Here is a 15,684-nt window from a genome sequence, read left to right on the forward strand (position 1 = left end):
TTAATTCTGTGGTTCATTACAGTACATTGCAAAAATATCAGTACTGTTTTATACTGTGTTATGAAACCAGTCACATTCTTCTCCAAAGCACAGTATGTAGGCCTATATTGCCCCACAGTTGCCATCTTCTGGACAGTTGTGGTAATTGCACCAAGCCTTGAGAACTAGAGTCAGTGGACTTGACTATGGTGTGTAGGATGCACAGGACACAGTGAGTCCTCTGTACTTGCTCACTCCTACTTCAGTATGGTGTACTGTAGGATCGACTGGTGTGTGCTACAATGCTCACTCCTACTTCAGTATGGTGTAGGATCGACTGGTGTGTGCTACAATGCTCACTCCTACTTCAGCATGGTGTAGGATCGACTGGTGTGTGCTAAAGTTGCCATAACATGCCCACAGAGCTCATCAGCATTCATGTCTGGCACCCCAACTATGTCACGTTTAATTCAAGGCTGCAGATAGCAGGGAGGCATCCGTCAATATTTGTAACTGACAGAAGTGTTTAGATCAATATATTCACAGCAGCCCATCAGTGTTGAGCAGTATGCCAAGGCTGGTTTGCTGTTAAGGCTTCTGGGTTCATTTATTTAGAACCTCCAGTAGGCAACTGATGATGTCACTTGTCTCCTGTAGAGCAGTTGGAAGGCTCCCTCTACTGTTCACTACAGGTAAGGCAACTCTGCATCTGAAAAAAAAAGTGTGTACACCATTCTGTAGCAACGACTTTGGAAGCCACACAGCGTGATTCAAATAAAATGGAATGGCTAATCCAAAATGATTGTGAGAGAAGTCCAGAGCTCCAGAACTATAAATGATGTCCGCATGGGTCTTCTTGTCTTCTTGAGCACAGCTGATTCAGCGTGCTGGACACCTGTCCACAATTACAGTCAGTATTGCCTCTGACAAACACTGTAGCCTACATAACAATAGAAGTAACTTGAGATTTCATGACCATCTCCCCTCAGAAAAGAGCTGCTTTTATAGCCTCTTTGAAGTGAACAAGACACGCTCAGATGTGCTGTAAAGTCATCGCTCTGCACAGACATCTTTCTTCTTTTTTTATTTTCTGGCTTGCGGTGATAAACGAATAGTGCTGAGTGAGTAGAGATGCATATTGCATCCATATGAGGGCCAACATGCATGAGGTCATGTATGCATAATATAAACATTTTATTCATCCCTCCGCTGCCATTACAGTACCTGCCGAAGAGTGTGGTTGGATGTATCCAAACTCACACACACACACACACACACACACACACACACACACACACACACCTCCTCCGACAGGGACTGGTCACTCAGTTGTGTAAGCTGACAACTAAGAGTAATATTGTCCAGCATCTTGAAAAATGGCAAAGAATGCCAGCAGTCAGCAATCAATCCCAATCTAAAATGTTAAGACTAGAAGAAAGTTTATGGGTTTATCCAGGTAACTTCTGGAGTAATTACTGATCTCTAAAAGAATGCTGCATCATGTGGTGTCAAAGTGCCATGTTCTTTCGACATCAGTGGTTACTCCTGAAGTTACCGGGATAAGCTCCATTGTACATAACTCAGGTCAGGGATGTCTACACTTGAAACAGCAGCTGGAGCTAAAGATCTGGGAGGATGCAGCATGAAGACCTTGAATGTTGAAGGTTGCAGTTGGGCAAGGGACAAAAGCACAGGACACTTATCGATGAGCTTAGGATGAATCCTGACTCCCGCTGGTCCAAACAGAGGGAGAATGAGTGTAGAGAGTGCTCGTAAATTAATTCATCCACACACAAGACATAAACAAATAATTCAAAAGAAGGAGAAGAAAAATCTATAAGTGAAATCAAACAAAAACAAGATGCCGGACAATGTGGAATGAGGTGGGTGGGTGTCATCAACTGACACTTGCACCCTCAGGTTAATTTACTTTCGGGTATCTGGTATATTTACTTTATATTTCTGGTACATTTTGCACAAGCAGAACATAACTGTAGTGACTTTGTTTAAGAAAAATAAAGTCATGCCAATGTATTCAGCCTGGAAACCTTAGTTTTATTGGGTGTTGGGTGTTAGTGTAGATCCAGCTTAACGTGACTCAGGAATACTGGAGTCCGCAATCTTGTGGTCACTTCACACACCTTGCCATGGCCACTTAATTCTTCTCTGAGAGGAGAATCCAGATGTAGGTCAATACTCTAAAAAGATGTTCCAGATGTTTCACACTCTTAGGGATAAATCGTTGTTTCTATGCAGTGGTAATTAAAAACACTCAGAGTTCTTCACACTGTTAGAACAGAGAAGAGGGTGGAGGGTGTTGGGGTGAGGGATACTGGTTGAGGCATGCTAATAGTTAAAGGTAAGTGCCAAGACAAACACCCAGACAAGATATACATCTGTTTTTGGGGCCACTGCTAAAACTGGAGAGCAGTAACGATAATACAGAAACTCGTATGCAATAAACATGGTGGACAATGGTGTTTTGTGCGGTCTGGCATTGTTAGCATACTCCAGTCTTGGAGTAATGAAGTCCATTTCTTTTCCCCGAGGCTGATCTGGACTCTCGGTCTCACCAAACAATCCTGAGAGTTGCTCCAGCTTTTCTTTTTAAAGATCTCTTTTTGTTTTTCCAGAACAAAACCCTTTTGCCCTCTCTGACAATGAAAACACACTTCGCTCTGACCAACACTGATCCGATCATACACTTCTTCCTCTCTCTTGGTCTTTATTGACTGAGGAACAAAAAGTGTGTGTGTGTGTGTGTGTGTATAGGGGGGTGGAAGGCAGGTCTTTCCTCCAGACAGGGGGATGAGGTTTGACTAATGGCCAGACTTCATCCAAACCACCACTCAGGCCCCTCTGTGATGGATGGGGAGATCTTATGAACTATGTGTCCTTACCGGAGTCTGTTTACCAGCCCAGAGGGCCCCCCTCCCCTCCAAACAGCGCCAAACAATATAGCTGCAGTTGTTGTCTCCTTCGGGGACTCAGAGCAGACGTCTGGGTCAGTCAAGCTGGGTTTCATTCTTGTCACAATGACAGTCGTGTCAGTTCCCAGTTCTGTGCCAGTTATCCCAGAGGAAACCTGTCACCACTTGATAGCTCATTTGAAAGCAACCCTCTGACAAGTAAGCACTGAAATGAAAAGGCATGATAACTACTAGTATAACTTGTTTTTATTAGGGGCAAGTGTCATGGCATCTTAGCTTATTAGCGTGTAATTAGATCTCTATGCCCGCAGAGCTACATGGTAACTGATCCTTTGATGGAGTGCAGTTCACATGGAGAGCGGTTCACATGGAGAGTGGTTGTGTAAACAGGCCTCATCACTGTTCCTGGCCACTCCTAGCACTGTACTCTCCACAATATCATCAACACAAGAAAGACACGTAGAAAATTCATAGCCTGCCTCACATCCCTACATCTCCCCTGCAGCACTCTACAATAAGTCAACCACAGACAGCTAGCAGTGCCGTTTTTGAACTGTGACCCACAAAAATCTGACTCATATTGTCTCTCCCTCCCTGCGTTTGGCCCTGACTCGGGTATTCATAGTCTCGGCAGGCCCAGTCATCTCCTGAGGTAAGTGGGGCTTCCTTCCTAGAATTCATGGGTTCATCTCTTGCTTTTGGGAAGGTGTGAGTGTGTCTTCAGATTCAGGTCAGACGGTAAGCTGGCGTGAGTGATACCGCATCAGAGAGGTGGAGAGAGGCAGCGATGCATCCACTGGAAGTCCACGCCCCGGCGTGACAATGCGCGCCTCAGGGGGTGGAAGTAAGCGTATAGGTGGGGACAACAATGGCTGACGGGGGCGGTGGGTGGTGGGGGCGGTGGCTGACGGGGGCTGTGGGTGGGGTTGCGGGATGTCCAGGTTCGGCTGACCAAGCGTCCCCACCTTGGCCAGGCATGTGTTGCACAATCCCGAACGCGGAATTCTACACGTTTGGGAAGTCCCTGGGGGGGGGGGGTTTGTGTGTGTGTGTGTGTGTGTGTGTGTGAGCGTGAGGAGGGGCTGTTGGGGCCAAGCTGCCTAGCGGAAACAGGACTAGACTGTGTGTGCAGTGGACGTGACGTGAAGTGACTTGCGTCCGCATCTGACGCAGCTCGTAGTGAGGTCACACTTGCGCCAGACCGCCGGGCTCTCAGTGCTAGGCTTGGGAACTGTGGGAAAAGGCCAGTGAGCATGCCCAGTGTGCTCGGCCAGGCCAGACCAGACCAGACCCACACCTCGGGGGAGAAAAAGCAGATCTCGCTCAGAGTTTCTGCCTGGGGGGGTAGAAGCACATAAACTCCCATCACATCTGACTCCAAGCTCTACATCAACTTTATGTTTTGCTGTGCCTATACTTGACTGATTATAACTTAAAGTAGGTTAAAGTAGGTTTTTCTCCCATGTGAACAAAATCGGTTAGACAATAATTCTTTTGTTTCAGAGTGTGTGTGTGTGTATGTGTGTTTGTGTATGTGTGAGTGTGTGTGTGTGTGTATGTCAGTGTGCGGGGGCAGTGCAGTATAAAACAATTCACCCATGTTATTTGGCTGGCCTCTCCCGCATTGCTACTGGCAGATTTATGCTGCTGATCCTTGAGTTTAGTGTGAAAGTATTAGATCCATAAATACATGTGAGCGTGGCACAGTATTTACACAGAGTGCATACGTTCACACAGCCGTGGGTCTGTCTTGACATTGCGCAGGGCCTGGGAATTTGTTGAACAGTTCCCGTCTCTATTACACACACACACACACACACACACACACACGCACACACACACACACATGCACAGACACTGCGTATGTGCCCGGACTTGAGCGCTCTTTCCCGTCATTGGATGTTGCAGATGACGTCGCTGTACGGCGCACTCGCACTAGACAAGGAGGATGACGTCCACAAGTCCGCCGTTCTTTCCCCGAGCCAGAGGGCCTCTGGAGAGTTGCGCAACCAACGGGCTATTCCTCCAAGACTCACATGCAGGCCCAGCGCCATCACTCGGTCACCCCTCTTGTTATTGTTTTTGTTCGCAGCAAAGTGTTCTGGCTCTCTGGGGCGTCACTGTGTGCCTGGCTGCAGTAAGGACTCTGAGTAAAAAATGCCACAGTAGCAGCGTCAGCGTCATCGCTTACAGCCTTTAACCAAACAACCAGTAGTATTACTAATGCTATTGTTTACTCCACACACACTCCAACCTAACTCAAAAGACAAGATGTCCAAATAACAAAAAATACCAGCTGTCCTCCAGCTCTCCAGGTCTCCTCCATGATGACACGCTTTTTGAATATGTATCTGAAGTGGGATTACTGGTTTTTACATTACAAGTCTCAGTGCTGCGATGAGTTAACATCCTGAGGGATGATGGGAAACGGAATGCTACCATAATGTACACTAAAGCATACAGATTAGACCTGAGGGATTATGGGAAACGGAGTGTTACCATAATGTACACTAAAAACATACAGATTAGACCTAGCATATGGTCTCCATTGTGCTGTTTAGCATTTCATCTCTGGAGTCATTGTGTGGATTTGCTGTAGGTCTTTTATGTGGTGACCCAAAGGGACCTCTTTAACCTTTGAGCTGTAAACTAATCGACCCTGTCTGCACACAAAGGCTTCGTAAAAGTGTGTTAAAGTGAGAAGATGATGTCAGGAGGACACACTTAAAGCCCTTGTGCCCTGACCTGTAATCTCTTGCTCTGGCCGGCTCTGTGGCCTGTCAGCCACGACGAGGGGGACCGTGGGGGGGGGGGGAGACGTCAAGGTTTTTGTTTTAACGAGACGGATGTGATCCATCAGGTCATAAACGGCTCAAGAGGATGTTAGCGGCGAGCAGGACGGCGCGTGGAATGTCCCATGTAACACACACACGCAGACACAGACACACACACACACACACACACACACACACACGCAGACACATATACACCCACAGACACACACACACACACACACACACACACAGGCACATACACAGACACACCCACAGACACACACACACACACACACACACACACACACACACACACACACACACACACACAGGCACAGACACAGACACAGGCACATTCATAAAAGTAGGCTTTTGAGGTGAGCTTTGATGTGTGACAGCCAGTATCACAGCCGACCCAGATGAGCTCATGCAGACGCCAGATGAGTGGGAGATTTACGAAGCGCGTCGCTTGCGGGGATGGGGGGGGGGGGTATCCATCTTCAGAATCCTGCTCCTTCTGCTTCATTCCATCACCCTCGTCCTGCACACACCCCCCACACACACACACACACACCCCACACACACACAGACACACACACAGACACACACACACACCCCCCCCCCCCTGGCTGATAACATAGAGGGGCTCCTGTGCTTCGCAGTCATGCGTCAGAGTGCACGCTGTCCATCACAGTCCGAAATATCAGCTGCGATATCATGAAACCCTCGTCAGCAAAGCCGCAGCTGGTGGTCTGGTGGCCGCGCGTGTGGATATGGGGTACGAAGGGAAGTCAGCGCCTGGCCGATGTATAGACCAGAGACTTGGAGGAAGGACAGAGGAGGCGGGGTGGGGGGGTGGGGTGTCCATGCTGGGGGAGAGACTGAGGGACTTTCAAACCCACTGCTCCATCCCTCCCAGAACCCCTACAGAGACCCTTTGTGCTGCCTCAGCAGAAAGGCTGATGACCAACCCCCCACCCCCCGCCCACCCCCACCCTCTCTCACACTCAGCCCACATCTTCCCTGAACAGGGAGGACAGCAGAGAGAGGGAGAGAGAGAGAGAGAATAAGAGAGTGAGTAAAGAAAAGAGAAGAGAAAGGACTAATGTTTCTGCGCCCTCCTGTCTTCACGCTAGTAATGAAGCGGGCGAGTGTTTTCATTAGAGCGCATTCTCCGCATGCTAACGCTATCAGGGCTGTAGAGTGGAGAGCACTGGTCAGCCCCCAGCCTGGGAGAGGGGAGAGGGGAGTGGACCGAGGGCCGCGTGAGTAAAGACAGACGCCCCAGAGAGCTGGATCCCCAACAGAGACGGACGTGGAGGAGCTGTGGAAGATGGAGAGAGAGAGAGAGAGAGAGGGAGAGGGAGAGGGAGAGAGAGGCTTAACACTCCTTTATTGAAACAATATCAGGTGTTTAACCACTACACAATAAAAACATGTTAAAAGAGAGAGGGAGAGAGAGAGGGAGAGAGAGAGAGAGAGAGAGAGGGAGGTAGAGAAGGAGAGAGAGGGAGGGAGAGAGAGAGGGGGGAAGAGAGGGAGAGAGAGAGGGAGGAAGAGAGGGAGAGAGAGAGAGAGAGGGAGGTAGAGAGAGGGAGAGAGAGAGAGGTAGAGAGGGAGATAGAGGGAGAGAGAGAGGAAGGAAGAGAGGGAGAGAGGGAGAGAGAGGGAGGGAGAGAGAGAGAGGTAGAGAGAGGTAGATAGAGAGAGGGAGGTAGAGAGGGAGAGAGAGAGGAAGGAAGAGAGAGAGGGAGGTAGAGAGGGAGAGAGAGGGAGAGAGAGAGGAAGGAAGAGAGGGAGAGAGAGCAGGAGGAAGAGAGGGAGAGAGAGAGGTAGAGAGAGGGAGAGAGAGAGAGGGAGAGAGAGAGAGGGAGAGAGAGAGAGGATTCCCATGGGAGGTGTGAGTGGGTCCATGGCTACACAGACACAAACAGAGTCAGGCACGCACACAGACACACATACACACACACTCACAGACACACACACCCTATACACACACAAACATATAGGGGACACAAATTCCCTTTTGAGGAATTAATGTGCTGCAGGTGCAAGCGCTGGGGGCTGAGCTGGAGTAATGCACTTGAACTCCGGAGCCAAAGAGAGGTGTGTGTGTGTGTGTGGGTGTGTGTGTGTGTGTGTGGGGGGGGGGGGGGGGGGGTGTGGGTGGGTGTGTGTGTGTGTGTGTGGGGGGGGGGGTGTGTGTGGGTGGGGGTGTGTGTGTGTGTGTGTGTGTGTGTGTGTGGGGGGGTGTGTGTGTGTGTGTGTGTGTGTGTGTGTGTGGGGGGGGGTGGGTGTGTGTGGGTGGGTGTGTGTGGGCAGCTGCTTCTCCTCTCACTCACATAAGCAAGGAGGCCTCAGCAGAAGATGAGAGATTGAGGGAGACGGTTTGTTTTCGTTCTTCTTTCGTGTTTTGTTTGTGTGCATATGTGTGTGGGAGGGTGTGTGTGTGTGTGTGTGTGTGTGTGTGTGTGTGTGTGTGTGTGTGTGTGTGTGTGTGTGTGTGTGTGTGTGTATGTGTGTGTGTGTGTGTGTATGTGGTGTGTGTGTGTGTGTGTGTGTGTGTGTGTGTGGTGTGTGTGTGTGTGTGTGTGTATTTGCTCATACCCACCTGTGTCTGTTCATGGCCTCTGCATCATCACCCATCCCTGGGTATCCCTCACTCTGCAGTGAGTCCGAGAAGCTTCCGTCCATCGGAGGGGCCACACAGCACCGTCTTGTCGAGTGGTCACTGCATGAGGCCACACAGCGCCGTCTTGTCGAGTGGTCACTGCATGAGGCCACACAGCGCTGTCTTGTCGAGTGGTCACTGCATGAGGCCACACAGCACCGTCTTGTCGAGTGGTCACTGCATGAGGCCACACAGCACCGTCTTGTCGAGTGGTCACTGCATTAGGCCACACAGCACCGTCTTGTCGAGTGGTCACTGCTGTGGGGATGGACAACACAGATGTCTCTCAGTCCTGGACCAGAGCGACTGGCTGTTATCAGGCTCATTATATTCTTTTCATCTGGACTCTGTGCGTCAGCAACAGACACACACACACACACACACACAGACACACACACACACACACACCACCCCTTCAGTAATGAAGCAGCTGGGAGGATTATCTGTCAGCTGGGGCTGGTGTGGAGGAAGCCAGAGCTGGAGGGACGCAGAGCAATCTGTTCCCCAGACACCCAACTTTCAAAGCCCCACTCAGAGCAGCACACAGAGGTGAGGTGACAAGCCCCGGGGGGGGGGGGGGTGCAGCATCTGGACTAGGAGAGAAGAAACCAGCTAAACATGTCTGTGGTCGGTCACATGATTCACCGGACACATGTCTGTGTTCGGTCACATGATTCACCCTTTGTTGCTTTTTACCTTGATGTTCCAGCCACTTCTGCATTCGGTGACGTGACGTCACACTTGAAACATGTTGATGATGATTTATGACGGACTGATAGTTAGCTTAACGCATAACCTCGGCCTTTGATTACTGCGCACTTATGGAGCAGATGTGACCTTTCGAGGAGGCATCTGGTGTCTCCTAATGCAGCCCTGACTCCTCTAAAGGCCTTTAATGACCTCCGCAGGACCCCATCCCTCAACCTCCGACAGGGGTGACGGCCTCTCTACTGTTGTTTTCAGATATTAGCACTCTCACAGATGCATTTTATTTCCTGATGTTTTCAATAAATAGCCAGAAAGAAACAATTATGAGACGTAATGTGTAATGAGGGGAGAGCTGGATAAAGATCCACAATTTAACGTGTATCTGAATATTTTCTTTCATGAGAGTATTGCAGTTAAATATTGAATGATAGTACATGTAGTTGATAATTTCAGCCATAATAATTAAAGAAATGAAGTCTAGTATTGTGTTCCAATCTTGAACTTCAGCCAAGTGAATGACTGTATCCTATCCACTGAACATTCATCTATGATGTCTGAGCAAACTTGACTGAGTTACATGTTGCCATGACTGCTGCCTTTAATCTTCATCAAACTGAAAATGAAAAACAAACAAAATCCATACTGTTGTTAGCCTGAGTCTGTCCCCACTCTCACATCAATGTGCCTCCTCAGGGTAGTGAGAGACACGTACTGGGACACAAAGAGATAACAGAAAAACACGAGGCGGAAAAAAATATGTATACTGTCCAGAACCTGTTAGATAAACCTCCTAAATGAATGTTTACGTCCAATCCTTTCCCAAGCGTACACGTTTCTGTACATCCAAGAGCTATACATCCTGAAGTCCACCACTCTAAAGCTGTGTTTACGGAACACCAGTGTCCTCCTTCCTCTGGACCACACGGCGCTAAGACACTTCTCACTTCTCACTTCTGACCACAGCGCTAAGACACTCCTCGCTTCTGACCACGGCCAGCACACACAGTTGTCCAGCACATCTAGAGGAGCTCACGTGTCGGCGGTTCAGAGATTCCTCTTGTACTGTACTGATATTGGTGGTGAGGAAAGGTCAGAGCTGGTGTGCTGATGGTGAGGAGAGGTCAGAGCTGGTGTGCTGATGGTGGTGGTGAGGAGAGGTCAGAGCTGGTGTGCTGATGGTGGTGGTGAGGAGAGGTCAGAGCTGGTGTGCGGATGGTGAGGAGAGGTCAGAGCTGGTGTGCTGATGGTGGTGGTGAGGAAAGGTCAGAGCTGGTGTGCTGATGGTTGTGGTGAGGAAAGGTCAGAGCTGGTGAGGCCCAAGCTTGTCCTCCTGCTGCAAGGCTTCATTTTGCACGTGTTGAAGGATGCAGAGCTGAGTGGAGCAGGTCTCTGTCTGGACGCACACACACTTGCCCACTCCACACACACACGCTTGCCCACTCCACACACTCTTGCCCACTCCACACACGCTTGCCCACTCCACACACGCTTGCCCACTCCACACACTCCACACACACTTGCCCACTCCACACACTCGACACACACTTGCCCACTCCACACACTCCACACACGCTTGCCCACTCCACACACACTTGCCCACTCCACACACACTTGCCCACTCCACACACACTTGCCCACTCCACACACTCGACACACACTTGCCCACTCCACACACACTTGCCCACTCCACACACTCCACACACACTTGCCCACTCCACACACTCGACACACACTTGCCCACTCCACACACTCGACACACACTTGCCCACTCCACACACTCGACACACACTTGCCCACTCCACACACTCCACACACGCTTGCCCACTCCACACACACTTGCCAACTCCACACACACTTGCCCACTCCACACACTCCACACACACTTGCCCACTCCACACACTCAACACACACTTGCCCACTCCACACACACTTGCCCCCCCACACACTTGCCCCCCCCCCCTCGTTCCGTCTCCCGCGGGGTTTGCATGTGCGTTTCTCGCCATGATTGCGCTGCCACGGAATGTCAAATAATAATAGTGCAGTGAGGGAAAATAATGAGAGAGCTTGATCGGAAGTGAGTAACCCCCCCCCCCCCTTACACACACACACACACACACTCCCCCCCTTTCCTCCCTGCTCGGGCTAATCCAGGTGCTGACGGAGAGCTGATTTCTTTGTGCTGGGGTTTTACAGGACGTGTTTCTGAAACTCCCTCTCAGATGGGAAAGATCGGATGCACCATGGGAGGCTCACTTCCCACTTTTCCCACACCACCGGTCGCTCTGTGTGTGTGTACTGTATGTGTGTGTGTGTGAGTGAAAGTGTATGCACTTTGTGTGTGTGTGTGTGTGTATGTGTGTGTGTGTGTGAGTAAAAGTGTATGCACCTTGTGTGTGTGTGTGTGTTTCTGTAGAACACACCTTATGTATGTGTCTGTGTATGTGCTGTTCTCCTCTTGGGTGCAGTATTTGTATTATGTTTCTGTGTGTACGTGTATGTTTGTTGTTTGTTATGCAGCATAAACTAACAAGCGACAACCACAAGCAGCCATGTGTATTCTACTCCCTCGTCTGAGCGCGACGCCACTGGTGCAGGTTGCCTTGATCAGGTCCCCTGTGACGGGTCACACTGAGCCATGCTGTGAAGCCCTCCTGCCTGTGTGTTGGGTTTCTTTGGTGCTTTCCCATGCTAAACAGCCCGCGCTGAGGGGCCCTTCCAGACAGCAGTTTTATCTGTGTCAGCAGAACGGCTTTCGTCACTGTTTGTGTATGAGAATCAAGGCCTTGTTTGTGTGTGTGTGTGTGTGTGTGTGTGTCTGTCTGTGAGCAAATTGTCTTGTCTGTGTTTGTGTGTGGGTGTGTGCCTGTGCTATAGGTTGAGTGAGAGTGTGTTAGTTTGTGTGTTTGTGTGTGTGTGAGAGAGAGAGAGAGAGAGAGAGCAAATTGTCTTGTCTGTGTTTGTGTGTGTGTGTGTGTGTGTGTGTTTGTTTGTGTGTCTGTGTGTGTGAGACTGTGTATTTGTGTGGGAGCCTGTGTGAGCGTCCGCTGAGTCTGCACTCATGTTTGTGGCTTACCTCCCTGCTGGTTTATAAGGCTTTGATGCTGTGGATGGGGAATGAGAGTGCACTTTGGTTAAACAGGCCCCTTTTTTCATCCTTTTTTTAGTCCCCCCCCCCCCCACATCCTCTGCACCAGACACAGCTGGACTGTGAGCTCATCCCTAAGAGATGGTTCTGCGCCCGACAACACCACATTCTTTCTTACAGTCCATAAAAAAAACACACTAACACCCCTTCTTCATTTTCACTGCTAGCTCCAAAAAAGCAAAAAAAAAAACCAAGCCCATCAGCACTTGATAAATCGACTTTATAAGACGTCTTTGAAATACAAGATATGTGGGATATGACATTGAGCCTTCAGTGTGGTAGTGTGGCTTGCCCATAGCTCTGGGTCGACACTGGGCCAAGTGTTTGAGACGAGCGTGTAATTGCCATAATAGTTTACACGCCGGGGTCACAGCGGCCACCCTTATATAAGTCGTCCAACAACAACGCTCTTTGATTAACATGCACAGACCGAAACAAGCAGCAGATTGATAGTGGCCGACCGCCGACCGCTCTATGGACCACAGTACAGTAATGTGATTTAAGACCTGCAGTCGATCTCAGCCAGGCCAGAGGCCTGCCCTCATATCTGCACTGTTCTACCAGTGGTCTATGAAGAACTCACAGGTGTGTATTTAGCGCCTGTTTGCACCAACGGCGGCTATTTTCTATTGAAATCCTACAAAGTTCAGCGTTCACAGCACTCAGCACCCTCAGAGGCAAAAAGCCCTCGGCGCTGACCGTTTACTTTCCGCAGCGCTCAGAGTGCTGAAAGTTGAAATATTTTAGAACAGCGCTGGCCTCGTCAACGTCACTTCTCTCTCGACGACCAATCAAAACTTTGTAACCTAGCAACAAAAAACACTTGACAAAGAGCTCTGAAAATGAGGTTGAGGGCGCTGTCAACGCAAAAAACGTGATTGGTGGACACAGGGCCTTAATGATCTACTTTTACTGTTGGAATCACTATTTGATCTCACACCCAACTACAGTGGTCCATAGATTAGCTTATTAGCATAGCTTAGCTTATTAGCATAGATAGCTTATTAGTCAAAATGCTGGTCCCCTGGTCACAATCAGTTGAAAACTCCTGATATATTAGAGTAGAGACACCCTGAGAGTGTCTGAGAGAGAGAGAAATAAAAGAGAGAGGGAGAGATAGAAAGAAAGAGCGATAGAAAAACACTGGCACAGCTCGCGTGAAAGTAACATGAGTGTACTACTCTGGTGCGCTCTTAAAACCTGCTCAATTACTCCACAAAGTCCCGCTCCAATACCGACAACAAAGACTTATTTCGAAGTGAATGCACAGGCCTCGCCAAAGCACGGCCGCTCAGCCTTGAACTGTTCCACAGGCCCGGTGTGGGAGGACTGTGCCCCACCTCAGAGAGAGGCCCAGCCTTGCTGCAGTGGACGCTTGCTGCAGTGGACGCACTTTCACACAATGCAGCGCGAGGCCCGGAAGGGGCAGGAAGGAAGAATTAATAATGCGTCCGCCATAGAAAACGCAGACGCAAGGGCTCGTATCTTTGGCCGAATACATCCGTTTATTCAATCAACTGCTGCTTAATACATGGGATGTCAGAGTGTGTGTGTGTGTGTGTGTGTGTGTGTGTGTGTATACATACTGTATGTGTTTTTTTACTTTCTTATGGCCCACCAACCAAGCCCAAATGCTTTAAACATGTGAAAGCACTCTGCAAATTAAACAACACTTATTCAATACCCTTTATGACCCTGTATCGGGCCGTAGGAGCGGGTTGGGGTTGGGGTCCAGGAAGTGAGCTTGGGGTGCAACTGAGGCTCATGTCTGGGATAGTTTAAAGTGTGTGTGTGTGTGTGGTGTGTGTGTGTGTGTGTGTGTGTGTGTGTGTGTGTGTGTGTGTGTGTGCGTGTGCGTGCGTGTGTGTGTGCATGCGTGTGTGTGTGTGTGTCTGCATTGCATTCTGGTGATCATGGAGATTTCTTGAGGTTTTGGGCCTCCTTGGTGTGTGTTTGGGTTTTTGTCCTTGTCTGAGACAGGGAGCCAGGGCTGTGGTCATGCTGTTGGACTTAAAAGGATGTGCATAATTTAACTCTTAATTTCCAAATTCAGTACAGAGGACCAAAGCTGAGAGAAACCCAATGAGGTCCTTTGCTGAGGTCTGCTATGATTTGCACTGACTCTTGAGTGGGAAAGCCATGACACATGAACCCTAATCACTTGTTTTTTTTTTCTGTTTTGTTTTTTAATACTTTTGTATCTGTCTCTGTCTCTGGAAATAGGATAGTTGTCAGGAGAAGCATCTCAAACATGCATTGAATTAATGTGTGGTGGCATCACTGGATAATTATCTCAAGAGCAGTGGTGATATGCTATGATTTGGGTTGGTTTGCCACAGTTCTGTAAGGCTTTGAACTCATGACATCCGAGACATGCCATAGCTGTAAACCAAAAACAGCCCGATGGTGACACCTCATAGATCCGAGTTTATATTCTACATGGCAAAAATGTGAAAAAGGCATCTCATTCATCATGGATTGATTCCAGGATCTCTGAGCACACGCCAGTTGTAAGAGACAAAAATGTTTATTGTGAAAAGTTGCATAGTGAACCGTCTTTGTTAACGGGAATGACTTACCAAAACCATTTGTTTGTCAAACTCTTGGAATTTCTGGACAGTGTTACAATTGTCTCTGCCTGTAGAGCCATGGTGTTTGTTTACTGGGCCTCCTCCTTAAGAGAACACACAAACACACTTATTTTAGAGCATATCTGACCTGAGGATCTGAGACACCATGTATAATTAAAGGCTGGGTTTGCAACACAAACAATCAAAGTACCTCCAATCTCTCTCTCTCTCTCTCTCTCTCTCTCTCACTCTTTCTCCACTCCCCATTGTCTAGTGACAGTGTTTGAGAGGATTTTTACTGTCACCGCTGGCATTTAGATAAACCATCCTTTGTCTCTATGGGATCAGATCACAGCAGTGTAACCTGTTGCTTCACCCATTGTTTCTAAAGAATCTTGGCTTCTACACTATAATCAACCCCAATTTAGTCTTAACTTCTCTCTCTCTCTTCTCTTCTCTCTCTCCATCTTCTCAATTTAATTTCAATTCAAGAAAGCTTTATTGGCATGAACGTTTCAATAACATTATTGCCAAAGCTCCATTACATGTACACAAAAATATAAATAAAATAATGTTTAACAGAACTGTAAAATAAGTAAGACATAAAAGTTAAGCGACAATTCTTCTCTCTCTCTCTCTCTTCTCTCTCTCTCCCTTTTCTCTCTCTCCCTCTTCTCTTCTCTCACTCCCCCTCTTCTCTCTCTCTCTCTCCCTCTTCTCTTCTCTCTCTCTCCCTCTTCTCTTCTCTCTCTCTCCCTCTTCTCTCTCTCTCCCCCTCTTCTCTTCTCTCTCTCTCACTCCCTCTTCTCTCTCTCTCTCTTCTCTCTCTCTCCCTTTTCTCTCTCTCCCTCTTCTCTTCTCTCACTCCCTCTTCTCTCTCTCTCCCCCTCTTCTCTTCTCTCTCTCT

General features: G+C 48.7%; 1 long non-coding RNA gene across 2 annotated transcripts in view; it reads right to left on the bottom strand.

Annotated features, from left to right (window-relative positions):
- Window positions 1-3,140: 3,140 nt before the first annotated feature.
- The window catches only part of LOC143103717 (uncharacterized), a 41,178-nt gene continuing 28,634 nt past the window's right edge, over window positions 3,141-15,684 (bottom strand). The window contains exons 2-4 of one of the 2 annotated variants that reach the window (XR_012982940.1): window positions 14,787-14,881; window positions 8,295-8,612; window positions 3,141-5,055 (exon numbers count right to left, since the gene is read on the bottom strand). This is a non-coding gene — a long non-coding RNA (uncharacterized LOC143103717). Of the gene's footprint in view, window positions 5,056-6,689; window positions 7,008-8,294; window positions 8,613-14,786; window positions 14,882-15,684 lie in introns of those variants that run through there. The other variant, XR_012982939.1, reaches the window with a different exon arrangement.

Source organism: Alosa pseudoharengus, unplaced genomic scaffold (assembly GCF_046254945.1).
Source record: "Alosa pseudoharengus isolate Yale_2024_CS ecotype anadromous, Long Island Sound unplaced genomic scaffold, YU_APseudo_1.1 YU_APseudo_1.1_scf_5, whole genome shotgun sequence".
NCBI lineage: Eukaryota > Metazoa > Chordata > Actinopteri > Clupeiformes > Clupeidae > Alosa > Alosa pseudoharengus.